The sequence below is a fragment of the Carettochelys insculpta genome, chromosome 7 (assembly GCF_033958435.1).
Source record: "Carettochelys insculpta isolate YL-2023 chromosome 7, ASM3395843v1, whole genome shotgun sequence".
NCBI classification, from domain to species: Eukaryota; Metazoa; Chordata; order Testudines; family Carettochelyidae; genus Carettochelys; species Carettochelys insculpta.
In genome coordinates this window covers 1,442,673-1,468,516 of record NC_134143.1, presented here as the reverse complement: position 1 = coordinate 1,468,516, position 25,844 = coordinate 1,442,673, and the positions used below count along the sequence as shown (strand labels likewise).

Below are 25,844 nucleotides of genomic sequence, written 5' to 3'. Positions count from 1 at the left end.
GCAGCTGACGCCCCCTCCAAAAAGGAATTTCTGGACTCAAGTACATAGGACATTCCCTATATCTGTGTTGGTACTCGGAGCATTTTGTTATTTCTCATGGAGTTGCTAAGAATGTAATGTGTGCATGTATTTATTTTCTATGTCTTATCTCAGACCTCCAGGTAGAAATCACAGCCAGTGTGGCCAGAGGCTGTCCAGCAATGTCTGTGATTTGGGGGGCGCGTCATGATCATGAGGGTTCGCCAGCAGCCTGGGAGTAAAAGGGTTAACCTCCTCAGCCAGGTGGGGTTGGCCTGTAGGAATGGGGGGTAAGAATTGAATTTTGGCTCCTCCCTCTTCTGTTCTCTGGCTTTTCTTGTTTCTTCTTCCCAGCCATGAGGGAGAGACACAGAAAGGTCCCTCCAAGAACAGCCCCTCCCATCTTCTGTGAGTGGGGAAAGTTCAGACAGATCCGTTCAGCTTTATTGTTTGCTGGTGTGGGAAGTGGGATCTGATGTCTGGGCACTTGTTAGAAATGTTCTTTTCCTCTCCTTGTAACTCAGTTCCAGGCCCATGGTGGAGACTTCCCATGTGTTTTACTTTGTGACTCTTCCATCTAGTCATGAGGCTCGCAGCACGAATATTGTTGGAACAAAATAAAAGTTCTCTCTTTTTCTTCTTGTTACCCTGCTATTGGTTATGCTGCTGCTGCCTTTAGGTAGCTTGGACCAAAGCTCCAGGCAAGTGGGCCTGCCCAGGGCTGGCAGGGAGTCAGGTGTGGGTTCTTGGTATCCTCCGCTCTGCAGAGGCAATGGGCAGCATCTCAGCGTGGGGATTTCTCCAGCGGGATAAAGGCACAACAGAAAGTTCCTCACCAGATGGGAACTCTGATCTAAAGCCCAAGTGAATTGCAGGCAGACAAAATCTGCCGGCCCTGCCCAACACAGCGCTGGAGGCTGGAGTGGCGGCAGTCGGATGGGGAACAAGGGGAATAAACCGAGGGACAGGGATTTTGTGCAAGTAGCAAACCCAGGCAGCAGTCAAGCCCTGCTGGGTGTGCCCTGTACCTTGCTGCAGCGATAGGAGATGATTTGGACCATGTAACAGCCACAGACATTCTGGATGGAGCCAGCCATGCTGGACATGTTGACGATGGCCACCTTGCTGCAGCGCAGCCCTCTCTGGGGGCTTCCCTGGGCAGCCTGCTTCAGCAAGGGCAGGAAGGCCTGGGCAGAGGGGAGAGCAGAGCAGCCGTGGGGTCAGAAAAGGAACCAGAGTTCTGCTTGTGAGGCCGGCACCAGAATGGGGGGGGGTCTCTGCTCTTCCCACTGATGCCCAGCCCCCGGCCAGGACAGAAGCAGGAGCCTCACCCAGGAAGGTGTTTGGAGCCATGGATCCTACTCATACCCTGGAGAGGCCAACAATGATCCCCAGTTCAGCTCCCTGCATTCACAGTCTTCATCCAAGGCAGATGGGGGGGGGTCTGTAGCTCCCCACTGATGCCCACATGGGTCTTCCCATGGTCCACCTGCAGCTCTTCAGCAAGGAGGATTTGCCCAGGCAAGGGTACCCCCGACCGCGGCACTGGATGGTCAGGTACACACCCCACACGGCACAAACATCCGTGACATGGGGAGGGGCACCAGACACGAGCAGGAGCCCCATGACCCCAGCGGACCCTGACCTGCAACTGGCCAGTCACAGCCCCCGGCCCTGCTCAAAGGTTTCACACAGGGAAAGCTGTAAAGTCAGCCCCACCCCCAGGGCACAGGGATTTGCACTGGGCTGGTAACAGAGCAAAGGGGTTGTGTGGAGGGTCACAAGTGGGACTGAAGGGCAGAAGGAGACAGAAAGGCAAAATGTTCTTCTCGTTACGCTGCATCAAACACTCCCCCTGACGAGCTCCAGCTGGGGCAGCGCAGCCCATCCCCCCTCCGTGAGAGACAGGAGATAACTGTGCCCCACAGCTGGGCCCTCCTCGCCCCACCCCTGGGGTGTGAAGAGGGAGAAAGGAGGGAGTGGGGAGCACAGAGTGAAAGTGAGGGGGGGACTCAGGCTGGGGGAGCAGAGGACGGGCAGGACTCCAGGCTCTGCTGGTGGGATCCTGGCACTGGGGCAGGTGGGGAGAGAGGAGGCTTCCCTCAGGCACAATGTCTGTGCTGGGGAGTGGGAAGGGCTGGTTGTGGGCATTCATCACAGTGGTTCAGCCCCACAAAAGCTCAGCACTTGATAAATTGGGTTAATAACCTTTAAAGTGCTCCAGGGCTGCTTTCTGGTTGAAGACACAGACTAACACAGACACCTCTTTGTCAGGACCCACAGCTCAAACAAGGGGGGCACCAGGGCTCAGCTGGCTAAAGCACCTGTCTAGTAAACAGGAGATCCTGGGTTCAACTCCCAGTGGTGCCTTGGGGGAAGTCTTCAACAACATTTTCCTACCTGTGTGTGGGGAACAGAAGAGCCCTCCCTTGGCAATCCCAGTCATTGCTGGGGAAGGTAAAGGCTGATGGGAGAGGGGCATTGGAAACTATCCAGTCGCAGAGCAGAGCTCAGGCAAAGGGAGCTGGGACTGGTGTTGGGAAGGTGACTCCTCTGGCTGCAAGAGCAGAGTCTGATCCTCCCAGCCCTGGGCCTCTCTGGGGCTGTCTGTGCACACAGAAGGTGGCAGTGGGGCAGGGCAGGAGAGGGAGAGTTACTCTCCTCTCACATCCCTTTGTTTGTCACTGACAAAACCCAAACGAGTGAGGAGAAAAGTCCCAGAGAGGCTCTGTGGCTCCCCTGGCCATGAACCTCCCAGGTACATGGGGATGAGGAAAGCAGCACCCAGTGGTGCCTGACCAAATATTTCTGGCTCCCTCTCACCTGCTTTGCAGCACCCCTGGACTGTGCTGGGGAGTTCAGAGCTGCAGGAGGCGGCTGCCGTCCTTCTGGAGGAAGAAGTAACAGACACTGACAGGTGGACGGCTGAGGTGGTTGCAGAGGGGGCCTGGGGAGCATGGGAGGAACCCCAAAGCCCTTTGTCTGTTACTAAGGCAGGGAGGTGATGCCCTTGATTCTTGTTATTCACCACCAGGTCTGTGCAGCCCAGTGCTCAGCACTAAGTCCTGGGCCACTGAGCATGAGGGAATCCCGGTCACAGTGTGTGCTGCCTCCTGGCCCTCTCCAGACAGGTCAGTGCTAACCAGCTCCTGCAGCACATTTGTAACACACACACAGTTGCCTGAGCCGGCAGGAGCCACGTTCTGCCCTGTCTGCGGGAGCAGCTCCTGCCCCAGCCCTGCCACTGCAGAGACACCCCACGCTAGTGAGCGACATGGAGAGTCTCACTCCCAGGTGCACACACCCAGCTCTGCCCCCCCAGTGGTAATTCCCCCTCCCCCAGCTGCCCCCAGTGCTGAACTGATGCACCCGCACTGCCGGGGAGCAGCCTGGGACCCCTCCTGTGGCTTCCCTTTGCTTCCCCCTCAAAATGTCCTTGTCCTGCTGGGAGCAAAACCCCTGCAGGGACATGAATGGTGCAGGTGGGAGTGGGGCAGGATCCCCCCAGGCAGTGGCTGCACCCACAGGCTGTCTCTGTTCTCACCCAGCCCCTGGGCAGGCCCCAAGGTTTCAGTGTGTGACGGTGCAGGGCAGAGGGAGGGGGAGGGCGGCTGCCAGTGGGGAGGGGTGGCAGGTGTGGGGGGAACCCGGCTGGGCTTGTGGCTGAGGGAGGAGGGGAAAAGGGCAGTGGGGGGTTGGCAGGGTCTGAGGGTACAAGGGGATCAGGGCAGTGGGGAGGGGTGGGAGCGACAGGATCTGAGGGACACACTGCAGGGGCCCAGGACAGCTGGCGAGGGGCAGCCGGGGCTGAGGGGACCCCCCTAGCTGGGCTCAGAGCAGTGGGGGATGGGTGACAGAGGGAGAAAGGGGAGGCCAGGCTGGTGGGGGAGGGGAGAAAATCTCATTCAGGGGCCAGGGGCCCTGCAGCTGCCTGTTGCTCATTCCCAAAAAGGCACCTTGGGACACCCTTCTCTGCAGGCTGGAGAGCTCAGCTGGCCAGAGCCTGGTACTCAGAGCACCAAACTCATGAGTCCCAGCCCCATGCCGGCCACTGAAGGGTGTTTCCTGTTGTCCTTCCCCTGACCCCTCTGGGCAGGAGAGCAACAGAGATGAGGGAAACAGGCTGAGTGGCTGGCAGGGAGCAGGCCAGAGTCACCACCCCCGGCTAAGGGAGGGGCTGCAGCTGGGGTGTGGGACAGGAGAGGATTCCCCAGTTCTTCAACACGGCAACACCCACCTCACACAGGAAGAGACACCAGGAACCCAAGGCCAAGCGCACCAGCCGTCCCCACAGTGGCACAGGCTTTCTCTGCTCTGCATCACCTCCCCAGGCCTTCCAGCCTCACATCAGACTGTCAGGCAAAGCCTGAGAAAGGAAAGTGCTCCCTGCAGGACTCCTGTCGCTGCCTGCGATCGTACAGCGGTTAGTGCTCTGCATTGTGGCTATTGCGATCTTGGTTCCAATCGAATCCAAAGCAGTAATAGCCCAGTGTTTGGGTCGTGCTGCTTTTACTTCACCAGGAGGATGGTGAAATACTGCAGTGCTTTACCTAGATGGGTGGTGCCATCTTCATCCCTAGAGGTTTTCAAGTCCTGGCTTGAGCAAGCCCTGGCTGGGATGATTTAGTTGGGGTTGGTCCTGCTTTAGGCAGGGGTCTGGAGTGGATGACCTCCTGAGGTCCCTCCCAGCTCTAGGATTCAATGATTCAAATCTCGTCTCCACAGGATGGGCCTGGACAGCTCAGTGTCTGACTGGAGGAAGTGCCATGGGCCACATGCTAAGGAAGCCCAGGGCGGACAGAGGGGTCCTGGGAGAAAGAGCAGCTCCAGGGAAGCAATGAGGGCAGAGTGCTGCTGCCAGCTGAGGGTGAGAGGTGCCCAGTGTGCAATACCAGCCTGTTCAGAAGTGGAAGGGTCATCTCAAGAGGGGTGAAGACCACCACTCAGGGCTCTGCTTCCTGCAGTCAGAGGCACCTGCTAAGGCTGCCTTGGGAAGCTCTCCAAGCTGCTTCCCTATTTCCTGCCATGTGAGGGCAGGGGGTGACTCATGCATACCATATGCAGGACTTTGGTTGAGCTGTGCAGGTGGGTTGGGGCAATCCATTTTGGCTGTGGAATTTGGCAGTGTGTCCACAGGTGCCCATGTAAGTTATGAGAGGAAGGCAGAAGAAGGGATTGTTTGGGACTTGAACCAAGGACTTCTCTCAGCCAAAGGAAGAATGATACCCCTAGGTCTACAAGCCACCCTGAAAAGGGCCTCCTCCAGAAACAGGTTTGAACAAACAGCCAGTGCTCAGCTAAGTGCTGCTTCCAAATTCACCTTTCCAAGGTCTCTTCACAGTCCTGAAGCAAGAAACCAACTTCACACTCTGGACAGTTCACAAACAAGACCGTGTGGGAGAAACACATGGGGACCTATCCAGGAATTATACAGGAAGATACCCCCAAGAGACCCTGCTCCAGAAGGTTACACAACGGAAGTTACAGCTGTTTGGGTGGATCTGCAGAATGAACGATGAACCAGCAATCACGCCCCTGGTATTTGCAGTATCAGACTGTTTCTTTAGGAGAGGCAGAGTCCACAGAGATTGGGTAGATGACACAGTAGATGGGTGCAGAGGTCGTTACGCAAACTGAGCCACTCCGCACTGGACAGGGAAAGATGGAAGGAAATCGTGAGGGAGGCGTTGGGCAGCAACGGGCGCTGAGCTCATGGCTGTTGTTGATGATGACGGGCTCTATGAATTAGCTGGTTAAAGCAGGTGCCTTGTAAAGAGGAGACCCTACGTTCCACTCCCACGATTGCCTGGGTGTTGGGCTTTGCTGCACTTGGCTTTGGCCACTATAAGGCCACTTGCCTTTCTGATCCTTTTCTGTGACCCCTAAGGGCTGTTCTGATGGTTTACATCAGGCAGGAGCAAACTTTCGACATCAGGACCCACTTTTTCTCCCTACAATCAGCTGAGACCCTCACCCTGGAAGGGATGAGCTGCGCTCCCTTGTTGAGCACAGGGGGGCTGGCGGGGGAGGCGGAGGACACCGGCTGTGTGTGATTGCCTGGGTCAGTGTTTCCCAATTTTACTTGGCCACAGAAACCTTTTAAACTTGAAAGATTTTCACAGAATCCCAAATAACCCTTTAACCCCTCTCAGCCCCAAATCTGCCCCCCCATCCCCAGGCTTAGTCCCTCTCAGACCAAATCTGCCCCCCCAATCCCCAGGCTTAATCCCTCTCAGCCCCAAATCTGCCCCCCACATCCCCAGGCTTAACTCCTCTCAGACCAAATCTGCCCCCCCACCCCCAGGCTTAACCCCTCTCAGCCCCAAATCTGCCGCCCCATCCCCAGGCTTAACCTCTCTCAGCCCAAATCTGCCCCCTCATCCCCAGGTTTAACCCCTCTCAGCACAAATCTACCCCCCTCATCCCCAGGCTAAATCCCTCTCAGCCCAAATCTGACACCCTCACCCCCAGGCTTAACCTCTCTAAGCCCCAAACCCTCCCAAATACCTCACCCAATCTGAGGCTTGAATGTACCTCTGCTCCTCCAACTCTAGTCCGGAGGGCCCGACGTAGGACAACGCAGAACCTGCCTGACTCCCCTTCCAGCAGTGGCAGAGGAGTCAGCAGTGGCAGCACCCAGACCTGCAAATGATGCGTTAAGCCCCGAGCAGCTCTGGAGCCACAGGTTGCTGAACCCGACCGGGGAACCCTGACTGTCACTTTGGGGAACACCGATTGGGGAACACTGGCCGTGTGAGAGGTGACAAATAAAGACACGTCAGTGACAAGACTGGAGCTGAACTGAGATCTTTGGGAAGTGGGTGGAAGACGTCTCTGGTGAGCCCCAAAGTAGCCGTGCTGGGACTTGAAGCCTTTCATCGGAGCAGGTGTTTACTCCCTGGTGGGTGGGGGTTGCAAACTGGCACTTAGGGAACTGGCCTTGGGAGGGATAAAAGGGCTCAGTGTGCGGAAGTTGGTGTCACGCTGGAGAAGTGGTTCCATCTAAGGTTGGGCAGTTTGGACTCCCCAGAGACGGAGGAGAGGGAAACTGGGACAATGTCGAAAGGGAACTCCAGAGAGTGACCACATGGCCCTCTGGCAAACACCAGACACCAGTCTCTGGGGATAGGGGAGCTGCTCTCCTGTGTCAGGGCTTTTCCATGATAGGGGGCTGCTGCCTCATGATGAGGCCCCAGAAATGGATGTACCACAGCGAGATGAAGGGGAGCAGAGAATGGGGGATCCACAGCCCCCTAGTGGGCGTGTGTGCTGAGAATAGGGGCTGTGAAACATCCCAGGAGGGGGGCCAGAGAATGCAGCAGCCACCCCATGGCAGCGGTCCCTGGAAGTGGAGCTGTCATGTTGGGTAAAGGTGCAGCTGTCCCATGGAGGAGACTCCCCATAGCAGGAGCTGCCCCCTGAGTTGTGACATGCTGGTGAATGAGGCAGCTGCCCCATGGGGGGAGTTTCCTGGCAGCAGAATGACTGGCGGAAATAACAGCCTAAACAGGTGACAACTGTGGCAGCACCAGTGAGGGAGTGGACAGAGCTGAGGTCTCTGGAGAGTAGATCCCTGCTGTGTGGAGGACCTGCCCTTCCATCTTCCCCAGCCCTCCCAACAGGCCATGCGCATTACAGTGACTCTGGTGGCATTTCAACCCACAGCCTTTGAGTGACTGACCTTAACTCCACACAACCATGGCAACTTAGAAGTCCAACTTGTTTTCCATTGCACCACAGAGCCCTGTGTGCTATACAGCACATCATGTCCTCTGGCACTCAGATGCCAGGGGCACCCAGCATATGGGGTCTCCTCCCTGACAGTCCTGGCTAAAGAGCCATCAACGCACCTCTCCTCCAGGGACTTAGCTCATTCTTTCATGCACCCAGCTGGGGTTGTGCCCTTCACAGCACAGTGACACACCTCTGAGACCCCAGCATTTAGGAAAACTATTCAAAAATGAGATTGATCCATGCAGGGCATAAGATTTTCAAGAGACAGACAGACAGACAGATTACTTTTTATGTTCCTTTATTGTTCCAGAGTCTTAGGGTGGATGACTTCTTTGTTTTGGTCTTCACTGACAAGTCTGAGGAAGGATTGCCTAACACAGTGAGTGCTAGAGGGAAAGGAGTAGGGTTAGAAGTTGAAATATAAAAAGAACAAATTAAAAATCGATTCAAAAAGGAGATGTCTGCAAGTCACCAGGGCCTGATGAAATGCATCCCAGAATACTCAAGGAGCTGATAGAGGAGGTATCTGACCTTTAGCTGTCATCTTTGGAAAATCATGGGAGACAGGAGAGATTCCAGAAGACTGGGAAAGGGAAAATATAGTGCCCATCTATAAAAAGGGGAATAAGAATAACCCAGGAAACTACAGGCCAGTCAGCTTACCTTCGGTACCAGTAAAGATAATGGAGCAGGAAATTAAAGAAATCATCTGCAAGCACTTGGAAGGTGGTAATGTGGTAGGAAACAGTCAGCGTGGATTTGTAGAGAACAAATCACGTCAAACCAATCTGATAGCTTTCTTTGATAGGATAATGAGCTTTGTGGGTAGGGGAGAAGGGGTAGATGTGGTATACCTAGACTTTAGTAAAGCATTTGATACGGTCTCACATGATATTCTTTTAAAAAAACTGGGCAAATACAACTTCGATGAGGCTTCTATAAGGTGGGTGCATAACTGGCTGGATAATCGTACTCAGAGAGTAGTTCTTAATGGTTCTCAATCCTGCTGGAAAAGTATAAAAAGTGGGGTTCCGCAGGGGTCTGTCCTAGGACCGGTTCTGTTCAATATCTTCATCAATGATTTAGATATTGGCATAGAAAGTACGCTTATTATGTTTGCAGATGATACCAAGCTGGGAGGGGTTGCAGCTGCTTTGGAGGATAGGGTCATAATTCAAAATGATCTGGATAAACTGGAGAAATGGTCTGAGGTAAACAGGATGAAGTTTAATAAGGACAAATGCAAAGTGCTCCACTTGTGAAGGAACAATCAGTGTCACACACACAGAATGGGGAGAGACTGTCTGGGAACGACTACAGCAGAAAGGGATCTAGGGGTTCTAGTGGGCCACAAGCTAAATATGAGTCAACAGTGTGATGCTGTTGCAAAAAAAAAACAAACCACACATGATTCTGGGATGTGTGAACAGGTGTGTTGTGAACAAAACACGAGAAGTCATTCTCCCGCTCTTCTCTGTGCTGGTTAGGCCTCAGCTGGAGTATTGTGTCCAGTTCTGGGCACCACAGCTCAAGAAAGGTGTGGAGAAATAGGAAAGGGTCAAGAAAAGAGCAACAAGAATGACCAAAGGTCTTGAGAACATGACCTATGAAGAAAGGCTGAAAGAATTGGGCTTGTTTGGTTTGGAAAAAAGAAGATTAAGGGGAGACATGATAGTGGTTTTCAGGTATCTAAAAGGTTGTTATAAGGAGGAGGGACAAAACTTGTACTTGTTAACCTCTGAGGATAGAACAAGAGGCAAAGGGCTAAAACTGCAGCGAGGGAGGTCTTGGCTGGACATTAGGAAAAAGTTCCTAACTGTCAGGGTGGTCAAACACTGAAATAAATTGCCAAGGGAGGTTGCATAATCCCCATCTCTGGAGATATTTAAGAACAGGTTGGATAGATATATATCAGGGATGGTCTAGACAGTACTTGGTCCTGCCACGAGGGCAGGGGGCTGGACTCAATGACCTCTCAAGGTCCCTTCCTGTCCTAGCACTCTATGATTCTGTGATCAGTAGATGCCAGTAAATATCCATTTCACTCCAGAAACTGAAATTCCAGTTTGGAATTACTGAAGGGCACAGACAGGGCCCAGAGGAATGAGGCGACGGGAGCCCTTGGCAGAGTTGGATGTCAGGCTGTGGAGTTCTGAGGGTTCCAGATGTGCTCTTGACAGTTTTGGTTTTAACGGTTACAAAGTTTGGAGTTTGGAATGGGTGTCTGCTGCCGTTCAGTAATTACTGTCTGAGCACCGCATTGTTTCAACTCCTACCATGCAGAGCTTCCCACGGCTCTGCCCATTGAAATGGATAAAATCTTCGCAGCTGGGAGTGTGTCAGGAGATAAATGTAAAATACTATAAATATTAATTCTGTCAGAACTATGGATTAAATTCACTGAATTCTGCCTAGGGCTGAATATCACCCCTTAGACACACCCAGTTCTGGCAGCTTATCAGGAGTGGGGGATTCTGGTGTCCACATGCAGCCCCAGTGACCTGCCACAGCAGCACAAGTGGCAGATTGCAGGCTGGGCGCCCAAGTATGGTCGGCTTTTCCCCAAAGCCCCCAGGGCTGCAATGACACCAGCTGGCTCTGCCCACTTCAGCGAAGAGCCGAGTCAGTTCCGGGAAGGGGAATGCCCAGTATTTGCTGCAGGCCGGGCCTAGTCTGAACTGAGGAAGTTGAAACTAGCCCTTTTCCCCAGCCCAGAGGGAGCCAGGGATGCAGTGAGCCCTGTGAAAAGTCTCCAGGAGGAAGCGACGTGTCCCGTCTGTCTGGAGCATTTCAAGGACCCCGTGATTACAGAGTGTGGGTACAACTTCTGCCCAGCCTGCCTCAGCCAGTGCTGGGGGGGGGGGCCCGATCCAGCCCCCTCCTGCCCTCAGTGCAGAGAAACTGTGTGGCAGAGACACCTCCAGCCCAACAGGCACCCGCAAACGTAGTGGAACTGCTCAGAGGGCTGAGTTTGCTGGCAGTGAAGGGAGCCGGAGGGGACGGGGTGTGTGGGGAGCATCAGTAGGCTCTGAAACTGTTCTGTGTAAAGGATCAAAGCCCCATCTGTGTGGTCTGTGACGGACCCTGGGCTCACCGCGCTCACACGGTGCTGCCCACAGAGGAGGCTGCCCAGGAGCACAAGGGCGGGAAATTCAGTCTTACATTTAAATTGAATCACTGGCTAATTTGATTGGCACTTTCCTGACACACTCGTCATTCAGCCCGTGAAGCCTTCCTAGTGCAGGAGAGGCTGTAAGGAAATAACGGATCTCTCAGTGCGGGAACAGAGGCAAACTCTCCAGTGTCAAAGGAGAGCTGGTGTGGGGCACTTCCTGTGAGGTACTAAACCCTTCTGCAGGGCAGCCCCCGCTGGGGAACTGGGGTCACTTGGCACCGAGGGGAAGGGGTTAAGGGACAGTGAGGCTAAATCCTAAGGGCGGTTTACGCCAGAGAGCTGCCTTTGGGCTGGAGGAGAGGGAATTGGGAACTGGAGTTGCTATCAGTGACTTATATCATAGAATTTCCTGATATTACCTGTGTTTCCATCTCAGTAGTTGTGAGAGACCCTGAGGAGACCTGGACTTTGTGCAACACACTTATACACACCTACACTTATACACCCTTGACTCCATCTGCTGGGCAGCAGACTGTGAGGTAAATTGGGGTAGTGACTGCAACCTCTGGTACATGGTGAGAAGGCTTCCACCCTCCCCCAATGTCATGGTTCACATCACATCCCCTTCTAGGCAGTTTCTTTCTTGCATTGATATTGATTTTCTCAGCCAATACAGCAGGTCTCTCCCAGCTTGCACTGATGTCTTGGCCTTTGGTAGCACACGGCTGTTCTTGTTCTCCGATTTGGTGGAAGCAAAGACAGTACAAATGGATAATTTCATCCTCTTTGGCGTGTGGCAGAGGATTTTCTTCTCTTCATTTCTATCCTCACCTGCCCAAGGAGGAGAGAAGAAAACTTTTCCCCAGCTGACTGTCCCCCTTCAGTGCTCTGCAGCTTCAGGGCTTTCTGCATTCGCTCCAGCTGTGCACTGGGCATGTACATGAGCTATGACTGTCCAGGGGACGGTGAGAAATGTGGAGCTCGGTGCTCATCCGACTCACTTACACAAGGACAAGAGATGGAGAGTTCAAAAGTGTGATGGGAAAAGTGTCATTGAGAAGGGGAAGGTGATGGTTTGTGTTAAATAAACCTGGGCCTGCCGGAGGGGAGGTGGCAGCCTGGCTGGGGTGTCTGTGGCTGTCTGCAGGGCAGGCATGACGGTGACCCCCTGAACAGTATGGAACATACATGCTATTGGGAGAAAGCTTTTGCACATGCTGGGGACAGGAGCGGAGCAGTCACTGAAGCAGGCAGCTTGTGCGCCATTACCTGTGCACGGGCTTAGAGCTGGGTAGAGCAGTAAAGGTGGAACAAGCCTGCACTGCTGTGAGGAAGGGACACTGAGGAAGTCCTACTGAGGAGTTTAACTCAGATTGCAAGAGGCAGAGTCCTGAGCTCTGTGCGTTACACCAGAGGACCGGCTGCTTGTGTATAACTGACTCTTCTCTCCCCCAGCTTACACGCTGCACTCTGCCTTTAGGGCTTGTTTGCATCTGCTCCCTCTCCTGGGCCTGGCAGGGCTGTGAATGTGCTGCTGGACTTCCTGTGCACTGGGGCTGGAGCCTGGGAACACCATGTCTGCCTCTCCTAAGTGCTGTGGGTGCAACCAATGGCAAGAAGAGAATCCATTGAGGGTCTTGCATTTTGCTTTCCTGGTTTGTTGAAGGGGTCCCTGGGCGGTGGCAGGAAACATTGAGCAGATCTGAACATTGTTGGTTGGAAGGTTTGTCTCTGTTTCTCCTCCTTGTGAGAAAGGCGAATTGGAGAAGCTGTTGCACCACTGCTACTGATGAAGTTTTTAGAAGTTCTTCGTGCCCTTTGCTTGCCCGTTCTTCGAAGGGAAACTTGCTGATGCACTGGCTCCCGAGAACACTTCATAAAAGCACCAAAACACCAGTGTGTATTTTCTGCAGTGTCGTGGTTAGCACATTGGTTGAACTTGTAAATAATTGCTTGTTCTAAGCCAGGTAGAAACAGTCCTGCTACCTCTTCTGTGGGGCCAGCTCATTTCTGGAAGAATCCTTAAGAGCTCTGCGTTCTTCCTCATTGGTTATTTTTTTCCTTTCATGAAACTTTAATATCTAAGGATGGGGGAGAATATGAGCCAATAAGAGCTCCCATCACTTGGGTGCTTGGTTGCCACCTCCTAGCAAAGATGATGATAGAAGAATTCCAACCCTCAGGGTGGCAAACTGGCAGTTTCTCCTTCATCCATTTCTTTTCAGCTAAAGTCAAAGCACGTCCCAGAATTAGGTCAGGGTGACTGTGTATAAAAACCTGCTGTGCTGAAGAATGGCTGTTTGGTGTTGAAAGAGTTGTGCTACAGTTGTGTATGGAAACTGTCTGCCTGACTCATAAAATATTAAAGAAAATTAGTGGCTCAGGAGCATTCTTTCCAGCAGTGTCGAGATGGCTGCGTGGTCTAAGGTGCCAGATGTAAAATACTGTCTTTCCTTTCCCTGGATGTTCTGGCCTCCAGAAGGAAAGGTGGGTTCAAATCCATTTCCTGAGGCGAGTGGCTTTCTCCACATGCTGAACTGGCCTTGATTCAATGCCTCACCGAACAGCGCACCAGTGGTTGCTTTGGATTTCTGTTAGATCAGGGGCAAGAGTGAGGCAGAATTCAGATATGAACCTCTCGGGAGAGTGAAGGTGAACCTGCCACTCTGGCAGTGTGACCACACAGTCAAGGGGCCAACACCCACCATCTGCACCAGGCTTCTCTTCTCTGCTCTGAGAACTGCATGAATACCAGCTCTGTAATGCAGCACAGGAGCTGTGTCACCTGCCCCACCTGGTAGCTGAGCCTTGGGTTAGTTGGCTGGTCTCAGCCTGTGGCCAGAATGATGCCACGGGAAGGGGAGGGAGACACACACCTGTCTGTGGTGCCTGCAACGCCCTGGGGGTGTGGAAGGGAAGGGAGAAAAGAAAACAGGCTGAGTCCCTCTCTGCTCACACAGGGGATGGGAACTGCTGTGGAGATTTCAATAGCATCAAGGGGCTCAGAAAGAGCCAAAGGCATTAACTTGATCCCATCAAACTCCCTTTTACACTTCCCTGTTTCCATCCCTCCCCTATTGCTCTGCCTCTGGCTTTTAAAGCTGCTCACCCAGCTCAGGCCTTCCCCCTCCTTAGCCACACAGGGGCAGGCTGAGCCTCAGGCTGATCAAAGGCAACCAAGGGAACATGGGATCAAACCCTCCCAGACACACAATCCCACCTGACACCATCACAGAAATCAGGTGCAATCAGCATCAAACGGCAAACACCCAGCAAACTCACTTCACTCCCACCAAACCACAGTGCACCCACTGGCACCTCTCCAGCAGCGCCTTCTGCTGCTCCCCCTCTTACGCTCCCCTGTCTCAGGCCCCTGGCCAAGACTCCATGTTAAGTCACCAAAATTGTTCTGTCCCAAATCAGGCCTAGTTGGCAGACAAACGACTGGGGGGTCCCAGCCACCGTTCCCTTTTTGCTGCCTTACAAAAAGAGACATGGGGAGAAAAATCACCTACTTGAGCAAGTTCCATCTTTGTGCTGCAGCCGCCGTCGGTGTTCCCTGTGAGCTGTGGGCTCGTGTGAGTGCTCAGCAGAGTTTCCAATGCTCCCCAGCCCGTTAGCAGAGCATCCCCAGCTCGGTTTCTTGTTTCTACTGATGGTGCACATTTGCTCAGTCACGAGTGTGCATAAAATGCCTTCCACACCTGCATGGAAAAGGTCAGAGGGAACATTGACCCCCAACTCCTGGGACCCGACACCATTTTCATCCCAGCCCTGAAAAATGTCCTCATCAGATTGGGTTGGGCCAGAAAGAGACGGATCATCGCTTAATAAATAATATTTCCAGCCCAAGGCAAAGGGCACAGACCAGGCTTTCACCATTTGGGGCCGGAAGACCATGAGCATCAGGATGCCTGAGCTGGGTCCACAAGAGCCTAAAAGATGAGTTGCCTTGATTTTAGCCAAATACGACCACCACCACCAGCTTCGGCTGAATTGGAAACACCACCTGGGAAGTGAGACAAAGACCTTGTCTATATTACACCATTAGGTTAACATCAGCTGCCCTGCACTGACCTAGCTGTGGAAGTGACAACGATTCCTCAGCTCTCATCCCCTATTAGCCCTCCTCTACTTAAGATACATTGATGACATTATTATGATTTGGATTCATGGTATAGAGATTCTAGAAGAATTCCACAGAGACTTTTACAATCTCCACCCCACCATCAACTTATGCCTCGATTACTCCACGCAAGAGATACATTTCCTGGACACTGCAGTACTAATTAAGGATGGTCTGATCAGTACCACACTGTACCGGAAACCCACTGATCGCTATACTTACCTACACGCTTCTAGCTTCCATCCTGCACACATAACGAGATCCATTGTTTCCAGTCAAGCCCTTAGATATAATCGCATTTGCTCTGATCCAACTGACAGAGACCAAAAACTACAAGATCTCTACAAAATATTCATAAACTTGAATTTCCCACCAGGAGAAATAAAAAAAACAACTTGACAGGACCAGACGAATACCCAGAGACCAGCAACTCCAAGACAGGCCCAAAAAAGCCAAGAACAGAACACCACTGGTCATCACCTACAGCCCCCAACTCAAACCACTGCAATGCATTGTCAAAGACTTACAACCTCTCCTTAATCGGGATGCCACACTCCAGAAGGCCCTTGGTCACAGGCCTGTTCTCTTCTCCAGACAACTTCCCAACCTTATGAGGATTCTGACCAATATCTACAGTCTATCCCGCAGGAACACCAGTTCTGGGACTTTTCCTTGCAACAAAGCCCACTACCAGCTTTACCCACATATCTATTCTGGAGATACCATCACTGGACCTAACCAGAGTATTCACAGAATCACAGGCACATTCTCATGTTCCTCTGCTAACATCATTTATGCCATCATGTGCCAACAATGCCCGGGTGCTTTGTATATTGGACAGACTTCAAACTCTCTGCGACAAAGAGTTAATGGGAACAAAACAGACATCAAAACACTCCTGATCCACAAAACAGTTAGTCTACATTTTAATGGAGTGGGCCATTCTGTTAATGAGTGAAGAGTTTGCGTCTTATTGAAGAAGAATTTTCAGTCTGCTTTGGAAAGAGAAACTGCTGAACTCTCTTTCATATTCTAATTCCACACAGTAACACTTGGTTTCAACCAGGATGCGAATTTTCTGGGACATTATAGGGGCTCTTTGGCATACTTGGTTTAATCTAATTCTTGACCCTCACCCCGCCCTGCCACTCTGCTCTCTTATTTGCTCACATTGATAGTTTTTTTCTGATTTGTCAACCTTGATTTCTGTTTTTGGTTCTCTGTGTCTAAAATATTGAGTCTGTTCTGGGCTGGCTCTGGTCTGAAGAAGTGGGTCTGTCCCACCAAAGCTCACCTCATAAATTCTTTTGTTAGTCTTTAAAATGCTACTTGACTGCTTTTTTGTTTTCATTTCAATTGGTGCCTGTTGATTTCAGTGCCTCTCTACTTTCCTTTTACATCACCTGCACAGCTGGCAAGAAGGAACTAACCTGTCAGAGTCCTCTGTGCCTGATACCTGTCACATGAGAGCCTGTAAGAAAAGTGGCAGATTGGGGAAGTAAAAGTGAGAGGGTTTGATTGACTCCAAAGGGCGCTGTATGCTAATCAGGAGGGATGTGTCTGCAAACAGCCACATGCAACCACCTCTGATACACTGCGTCCCAAAGCGGGTGAATTGGGCTTCAGCAAAAGGGGTGGTTGATTTTAGACTTTTGTCCCTTAGTTGGAGGAGGGTGGAAGCAGCTGTTTGAAAACGTTCCCCCTGGGCAGGAAGCTTGTGCCTGTTCTGCTGGGTGTGCAGCTGAGGAGTATGTGTTTAAGACTGTACTTTTAGGGATCATTTCTGTAGTGTGTAGCTAGAGAAGTGCATGTGGGTGTTCTTGGTCTTACCAACCATGGTGATGAATTGAAGTGTTCTCTTTTGAGCCTGAGATAAACAGGTAGTGTTGCTGTTTGTTCTTGTTTTCTTTTAGAAGCAAGAAGAAGAGAACCTAGTCTGAGTGGTTGGTTTTTATTGTAAAGTTTAAAAGAAGTTTTTAGAGTGGGGAGAATTGCGTTAGCTGCTTTTGCATGAAATGTTCAGGAGCAGAGAGAGTGAAAATGGTGTTTAAAAGTTTCTGTTTCTTAGTTGTTAAAAGAATTTTATCCTTTTTTGATATACACACACATTTCCTTTGTTACACTATGCTGCAATTTTCATGTGGGGACCTGGTTCTGCTTTTCTACCCTTTTCTCCGTGGCTGGCTGAGTCTGAACCACAGAGTGATGTCAAAAGGCAAACTTTCCAAAGCCACCTTCTGACAGATCAGCTTTTGAAAGCGAGCGTCCGCACGCCCCAAGCGAAAGGAGATTGTGAGCCGCTCTTTGAAAAGACCAGGCCCTTGGTTTGCAAGGAAGCAGCCACATGTCACCGGGTGCTCTTTTGGGAGAAAAGGGGCAGAAAATGCCGTGGCTGCGCTAGCAAGGCAGATAAGCCCTTCTGGGGTCTGCAGCCTGGTGCTCCTTTAAAGGGCTCCTCCAAAACACACTCATTCTGCATATGCCAAGGGCTGGCTTGTACCCAGAGCACCAAGAACTCAACCACATGGAGAAGCCACTTGGTGGCACACAATGGCCCCCAGAGACTCCCTGATGCCCGACCCATCCAGGCCATGGTCAGCCTGTAGGCACTGCTCCGAGCTGCCACCCTCCAGCAGCGACTGATGGGACAGGCTGGTTCTGGGGGACTGGAATGACACCCGCTGGCCCCACAACTTCAGTATGACAAAGAGGCTATTTCTGGAGTTAAGTCATTGGCCGTCCCCTGCCCCCCAGCACCATGACACACAGGTGCAGCCCACACTCCCCTTGCACAAGGGGGTAGCCATTGCCATGTGGAGGCTCACTACCCTGGACAGCCACCAGTCATTTGGCCATCAATTGGGGGTGGGCAGGGCCACCATTGCGGCTGTTCTGCTGGAGGTAGGGCATGCTTGGGGCACCTCCCCACCATGGGGAGGAGGGCTACAAGGCAAGGGGGACCCTCAGAGACAGGGGAGAGGGACAGCGTGGGGTGGCTGGGGCCAGGTGGGGGGAGGGGAAGGGGATGCATGGAGCACCCCACCACGCACACATGGACATGTTCTCCCCACACACCATTCAGGTCTTCTGGGCAATCAAAAACAACCTACTTTACTGGGTTGTCCGTGTCTGCGATCTGCAAGTCACCCTAATGGGGGCTCAGAAGCTGGACTTCCCCAAGTGCTTCAGAGCTCTGGATGGGACCCACATTGCTATCCAGGCCCCAGAATGCAGCACAGGCATTTTCATCAATTGCAAGGGGTACCATTTTGGGGTGCTCCAGACCTGCGTGGACACCAAGGGACGATTTGTGGCATTCTGGGTGGGTTTGTCTGGGTGAGCCCACAATGCCCGTATCTTCCAACTCATGGCTCTGCTGCAGCATGCAGGAGAAGACATCCATCCCAACCTGGGAGCTACCAAATGGGGACACCACTAGCCCCCCGATATAATGCCCAATGCCATTTACCCCTTGGATGAGTGGCTGAGTTGGCCCTACAGGGGACACACTGAGCCCAGCCAGGACATTTTTATTTAGTTCCTATACTGGGCTTGCAATATTAGGTGGCTGAAGGGCACTTTCAGGGCCCCCTCAGGATACTGGAGGTCATCCCGTGCAATGTACCAGATGTGGTCGGTACATGCTGCTCCCTCCACAACACCGTGGAGGTAAAGCAACAGCCGTTCATGCAGGGGTGGGTTTTGGGTCTGGCCACGGCTCCAAGCAGCTGGCTGCTTTCCCATGCTGTCAGGCACAGAGGGTCAGGGTGTAGGTCAGGAAGTTCCTCTGGGAGGCCTTTGTGCGGGGGCCCATGTGACCCCCCAACATCCAGCCACCACCACAACTCCCTTCCCACGCACCCAACTCTCGCTATCAACCCCACCCCCCAACACTCCCATACCCTCCCGGCCTCCCAATAGACACCAGGGACAGGGAGTGTTGCTAAGGAAAGTATTTCATGAAACTCTGGCAATGGATTCCAAACTGCATAAACAGAAGTGTAAACGATTGACAAGAGGGATGGGGGACTATAGACAATTGGGGTCCTGGGGTGGGCAGTGGGCGCAATGGAACTTAGAGGAGGTCTTGGAGAGGGGGTGGGGGAACAGAACTCAGAAAGGGCTCTGGGGAGCGGGTGGGAGGCCACAGTCCATATTCTCACAAGGGCTGGGATGGAGCTTGGACCATCAGGAGGTAGGGACAAGGAAGGGGTCCAGTGGGCTCAGGCTTGGGCTCACTGTGGGCTACAGGAAGGGAGGGAGGGGATGGGGGAAGGTTGGGTGGGAGCAGGGCACCCATGTCAGGGACTGTGGGTGGATGGGTGGGGGGAACTGTGGGACACTGTGAGGGACATGTGCAGGGAGGAGCTACAGGGGCTGTGGGAGGGACTGGTGATGGGGTGGGAGGCTGAGCCATGCACGTGGTCACAGCCTGTGTGAGGGTGTCCAGGCTGCCTGCCACCCAATCCCAGGCCTCCTGCTCCATCACCAGCCTCTCCTGCATGACAGCAGTCACGTCCTGCAGGGGGGTGCTGTGAGCAGTGACAGCAGCAGCTTCCTCCTCCCCACAGTGGCACCAGCACATGCCCCAGCACTGGCCCCATGTGGGCGCTCTTAGGGGTGCAGTTCCAGGCCCCTCGCCCTCTGGTGTGGGCCTTTCTGGCTTGTGTACAGGCCTTGTCTGGCCCCTGGGTGGTGCAGCTCTGGAGACAGAAGGGGACCCAGGGAAAGGCCATCAGTACCATGACCTGGCCCTGGGGGCTGTGTGCCCCCCTCCACCTTGTCCCCCCATCTGGCCCGGGGTCCCTGAGGGATCTGTGTGGCTGGGGGGTCCCTGCGAGGGTGGGACATATGCAGTGTAGCTCAGCCTCCCTCCCTGGGCATGCAGCCTGTGGTGCTGTCCTCAGGGGCAGGTGCTGAGTGTTGCATGAGGCCCCCATTGAGGCTCAGGGAGCACAGCCATGTGGGGTGCATCCAGACTGGAGCTGGTGGCTGTGTGAGTGGGCCACTGCTGGCCTCCCCTCCCCTTGTGCCAGGCATCCAACATGCACGAAACCTACCTTGGTGTCCCTAGAGGAACTGAAGGGAGGCCCAGGTGGAGGGGGCCCAGATGGAGACCTCTCAGGACACAGAGATGATGAGGACCCCATTGCTGGAACCCCTGTCATGGCTCTGGGCTTCTGTTTCTGTGCCTGTTGGGTGGGAGCTGCTGCCTGATACTGGTCCTGACACCTCCTGCAGCCCCCTGGCAAGCGCCATCTGACCTGGTGGTTTGTAGGACGTGGGTGGTCAGTGCTGCCTCCTTGGGTCCCAGGCGGCCGTTGAGCTCCTGGAAGTGGGGCAGGTAGCGGCCACTGCCCCTCGAGTGGCTGGCCTCATCCTGGGCCTGGTAGTTGGCCTGCCACAGTTCCTTCACTTTTCTCCCCAGTAGTTCAGCTGTTCAGGTGGGGTGACCCTCGGAGCTCAGGCCAGAGAACAGGTGGCTGAAGGCTGCAGCATCCTGGCACCAGCCAGTCATGTGGAGCAGCAGCTCCTCATTCCCCAGTGTCAGAAGTCCTTAAACTCAGTCTCACTCCAGGAGGGGCCCTCGTCTGCGTCCCGTGGCTGGGCTCCTGACACACCTCAGATGGGTTGAAGGGGGCTCTGGGGGATACAGGGCTGTGGTCAATGGCCATGGATTGCCCCATGGAACTTTCACTGGGGCAGAATGATCCCCCTCCCCCACCATCTGCTGCCCGAGGGCCACAGTTCCCTCGAATGTTCCCTGGGGACGTAGAATACATTTTGCTCTGTGCACCAAGGCCTGGGCAGATGTGCACCTCCAAGAGAAACACCGGCTGCTGCCTGTGGGGCTCTGCTAATTAGCCAGGCAGCTCCTAAATCTCTCCTGAGCAGCGTCCCAAGCACACAGCTTCCAGGGACACTGCCGGGGCCGGGGCTGAGGAAAGGGGAGGGCAGCAAACCCCACCAGCTGTCTGGCAGTGTTCCTGACCAGCCTCGGCCCACCGAGCATTCACCAGGGCCTCTGGCCCGGTGGGGCAGAGACAGTTTCACAGCTGTGATGGCCGAGTGGTTAAGGCGTTGGACTAGAAATCCAATAGGGTTTCCCTGCGCAGGTTCAATTCCTGCTCACAGCGGGGGCTGTGTTTTAGCCACATCCTGGAACCAGGACAATACAGCAGCACAGGCCCTGAGACACTGCCCAGGGGCTGTCTGTGACCAGTGTGTGCAAGAGGTGAGGGGAGTCTGTGCCTGGGGGAAATGCTGACCCTGGGGCATGGTCACTGCTCTGGTTGCTGCTGGGCCCAGCCTGTCTCCTACGTCAGCCTGACAGTGTGACACTCACCTGTTTAATGCCCTGGCAAGGACTGGGCAGCCCTGGTTCATCTGCAGGCAGAGATAGGGCAGCTGCCTCTGAGGGAAGGGCCTGTTCCCAAGGATGGCTCAGGGGCTCTGGTCTCTCCCAGCTCCTGAGCTGTGCAGTACACAGCTGGGAAAGGGACAGACACTTGCCCAAGGGGAATGAAAGTCACAATCTCCTCTCTGCCCCAACAGCAATAGACTGATCTACACAACCAGACACAGGCCAGCATCCCTTCCTATGGTTCTCCCACAGGTTGTGGGGACCAGCTTAGTGCAGGGCCAAAAAGGGGGCACAGCATAAAAACTGTCATCACCCCTTTTCTGGGGCAGCCGCCACAGCTGGGAGACCCCGGCTCCTCTGCTCTCTGGGGCAGAGTCAGTGATGCTCCTTTGCATACCCACAATGCATTGTGCGGTGTGTCCAGAGTCCCTCATCCACGCGCTGCCTTTGCTCCTGGAGCCCCTGGTTCTGGTGCTGAAATTTGGCTGGACGCACCTCTGGGTAATGGACTGCACAAAGGGGAGGCTTTGCGAGTTGTCTGTGGGGGCACTGTGAAGTGAGAAGAACTTGCTTTCCCCCAGCTCCAGCTCCTTCAGTGGGTTTGGTGTATAATTTCTTCCTTGTTTTTTTTTTTTTTTTTCTTCTCTCTTTCTCGTCTGTTTGAAAAAATGTCTCTGCAAAGAGACGTGTGAGAATTTTTACCGGGTTTGTGTTTCATGTGTATTAACAATTTGAGTTTTATGTGTATGCTCTTGAAGGTTTCATGCCGTTTTTTCCAAATGTATTTGATGTGCTGTGTGGATGAATCTGTGATTTTATTGAATTTTTTGTGTGCTGCATAATTTTTGCCCTTTTAAGGTGTGGGTCGCTGTCTTCTGGAGGAGCAGGGTGGATAGGTTGTAGGCTGAGGGCTCTATAGCCGTGTCTACACATGCATGCTACTTCGAAGTAGCGGCACCAACTTCGAAGTAGCACCCGTCACAGCTACACGAGTCGGGCGCTATTTCGAAGTTATCTTGGATGTTAGGCGGCGAGACGTTGAAGTCGCTAACCTCATGAGGGGATCGGAATAGCGCCCTACTTCGACGTTCAACGTTGAAGTAGGGACCGTGTAGTCATTGCGCGTCCCGCAACTTCAAAATAGCGGGGTCTGCCGTGGCGGCCATCAGCTGAGGGGTTGAGAGACGCTCTCTCCAGCCCCTGCGGGGCTCTATGGTCACCGTGTGCAGCAGCCCTTAGACCAGGGCTTCTGGCTGCTGCTGCTGCAGCTGGGGATCCATGCTGCAGGCACAGGGTCTGCAACCAGTTGTCGGCTCTGTGGATCTTGTGTTGTTTAGTGCAACTGTGTATGGGAGGGGCCCTTTAAGGGAGCAGCTTGCTGTTGAGTCAGCCCTGTGACCCTGTCTGCAGCTGTGCCTGGCACCCTTATTTCAATGTGTGCTACTTTGGCGTGTAGATGTTCCCTCGCAACGCGTATTTCAATGTGGTGCTGCGCAACGTCGAAGTTGAACATGGACCTTGCCAGCCCTGGAGGACGTGTAGACGTTATTCATCGAAATAGCCTATTTCGATGTTGCTACATCGAAATAAGCTACTTCGATGTAGGCTTCACGTGTAGACGTAGCCTATCTGTGTCAAAAGAGACACATTGTAAAAGAAGCCAGAGGGTTCTCTCTTTTCAGGAGAATGAGGCACTTTCTTGCACAGAGAACAGCTGTTATGTAAAAGTACAACAAAAGACAGAACCATCTGCTTCCCACCTGAGGCAACTCCCCCAGCCTTTTCCAATGTGGTCTTCTTGAACATTTTACATTCCTCTAATGCTGCCCTGACTGCACTTGTATCGAGGGCCAAAAGGAAAAGCCCCTTTTACCAGCACAAGTGGGATGACCATCAGGCTCTTAATCTGGCAGTGCCGGGCTCAAGCCCTTCTCTGGGCAACTGGCTGTTAATTTGCTTTGTGCCCTGGAGCCCAAAGAGTCCTGCCTACAGCTGGAGCAGTGGTCCAGGCTCCAGACTGGGGGTGATGCCCTAGAAAGGAAAACTCACTGGAAATCTTCCATGGTCGTACCGTGCTTAGTACTCTGCACCGTAGCTGCAGAAACCTTGGTTCAAATCCAAGTCATGACAGTAATAGCACAGGGCTGGTACCGCTTTTATTTTCCCCTAAAGGGCAGTGAAGCACTGCAACGCGTTACCTGAAGAGGTGGTGAAATCTCCATCCCTGGAGGTTTTTAAGCCCTGGCTTGACAAAGCCCTGGCTGGGATGATTTAGTTGGGTTTGCTCCTGCTTTGGGGAGGAGGCTGAACTCAATGATCTCCTCAGGTCCCTTCCAGCCCCGGGTTTCTGTGGTTCTAAGCCCATAGCCACAGGAATGGGCCTGGAAAACACAGGGTCTGTCTAGTGGAAGCTTTGTGGGGCCAGGTGCTGAGAAAGCCCCGGGCAGAGAGAGGGAGTCCTGGAAGACACAGGATCTGCAGAGTAGCAATAAGGACACAGTCCATGCTGCCAGCTGAGGGTGAGAGGTGCCCAGAGGGCAATGCCAGCCAGCCCCAAAGGGTAAGGGGCCAGTGGGGAGGTCTGGAGCCATTGTTCAGGGCTCTGCTTCCTGCAGTCTGAGTTCAATGTCAGAAGCACCTCCTGGGGCTGCCTTACTGAGGCACAGCCCTAAAGCTCTCTGAGCTGCTTCCCTCTCCTGTCCTGCACGAGAGTGAGTGGGGTGACTGGCGCCTGGTGGAGCCAGGTCTTTCGCCCAGCCAGATGGAAGGGTTCAGGCGATCGGTTGGTGCGCTGGAACTTGGCAGTGTGCCCAGAGCTCCCTGGAGTCCTGATGGTGGTGTGATCTTGTGAGCCTGGGGCGGCCCTCCCTGGAAATGCCGTGTCTCTCCTGCTGAAGGCTCTGGTGCAGTGAGAAGTGATTTAAACTCCCCACTCGCATGTCCACAGCGCTCTTCTGACCCCAATAGGCTCCCTGCCGCCCATCCCTGCAGTGTGGGAAACAAAAGTTTGTGACCAAGAGAAAACAAAGGAACAGGACGGGAGGTGTTACAAGGCAGGTCACAGGCATACAAAGCTTTCAGAAGCCTTCTTCCATGCCGTGCTGGGGAGTTAGCAGGCCTGAAATTCCCTCTGCAACACACCCCCATCTGGGGTGGGTCATTCAGTGCTTTTCTCAGAGCTCTGATTGTACAAAGGTGACCCCAGAGGGAAGAAGCAGAAACCTGGGATAGATGCAGCCTCCCTCTGACCTTCCTGGTGCCACGTGGCTTGTGTTTCCTCTGTCCCAGCCACAAGCTGCCCAGCGTGTAGCCTGGAAGCCTCAGGGTTATGTGCATGGACATGGCCAAACCGACCTGCTGAGCCTTCAGCTGTACCCTTGTTTTCCCAATGGGCCAACAAGATAGCAGGCGGTACAGGATGAGCCATCAAGCAGGGTAGGCAACCTTCCAGGCCACGCCACCCGAACCATTGGCTGCCCAAGCCCCACCCTGCTGGGGCCAGCCACCCACCCTCTAGCCTGAGCTGCCCGAGCCCCACACTGCCAGTAAGTTTCCCACCCTGTCAGAATGGTCCTTCCTTTGCTCCTATATGTGTGACCTTCAATTGGGCTGTACAGAAACACATATTTCATTGCACTTTGTTCATCAAGGTGTCCAGATTGGTTTGGGTTAGTGACCTGTCTGTCCCCTTCATTGTTTACTGCTCCCGCAGTCTTTGCCTGTGTCTACACTACAAAAATAACCATGAAGTTAAGTATGGACACACACCAGACAGCGAAGCTGGGCACTTCTCCAACCCCAGGAATAGAGTAAAGACTTCGACGTTAGCTCCCAAAGGGCAAATGTGTGTAGACTCTCTGCTGCCTACTTCGAAGTCGCGCCTAACTTGGAAGTTAACTCTGAAGTTAGTTCCTAGTGCAGATTCACCCTTTGTGTCCTCTCTCAACTTGGTCCATAATAACTTGATGTTGCCTTCCAGGTCACTCCTAAAAATGTTACATAGCGGTGAGTCAAGAGTCCCTGTAACGCCTCATGAGAAACACCCTCAGCTGGAGTAGGACTCCCTGTTTACACTTACATTTTGAAACCAATTGGTGAGACAGTTCTTTTAATCCATGTCGTGTGTGTTATGTTTATATTGGATCATTCTCGGTTCTTAATCAAAATGTTGTGTGGTACCAAGGCAAGTGCTTTACACCAGAATAAGTCAATTGTATCAACTCTATGCTGTTATTCGACCAGCTTTGTAATCTGGTGAAAATCTCAGGTTAGCTTCACAGGAGCTGTTCTCCATAAACCCATGTGATTAGCATTATCTTCCTTTCATTTTTTTATCAAGTCCCATACCAGAAGCTCCATTATTTTTCCTGAAATCAGGTTTTGGCAAACAGGCCTATAACTACCCAGTTCAGTCTGTTTTCCCTGTTTAAACATTGGCACATTCACTTTCTTCCAGTTCCTCACAATCAACATTCATAGTTCAGCAG

The 25,844-nt window shown here is 53.1% G+C and overlaps 2 non-coding genes and 1 pseudogene across 2 annotated transcripts; all 3 read left to right on the top strand.

Moving 5' to 3' along the window:
- The first annotated feature begins 2,314 nt into the window (after positions 1 to 2,314).
- TRNAT-AGU (transfer RNA threonine (anticodon AGU)) lies at positions 2,315 to 2,388 on the top strand. The gene has a single exon. It is a non-coding gene; the product is annotated as a tRNA-Thr (tRNA).
- Positions 2,389 to 16,751: 14,363 nt separating this feature from the next.
- Positions 16,752 to 16,938, top strand: LOC142016259 (small nucleolar RNA U3; annotated as a pseudogene).
- A 4,110-nt stretch (positions 16,939 to 21,048) lies between these two features.
- On the top strand, positions 21,049 to 21,130 carry TRNAS-AGA (transfer RNA serine (anticodon AGA)). The gene has a single exon. It is a non-coding gene; the product is annotated as a tRNA-Ser (tRNA).
- Positions 21,131 to 25,844: the final 4,714 nt, after the last annotated feature.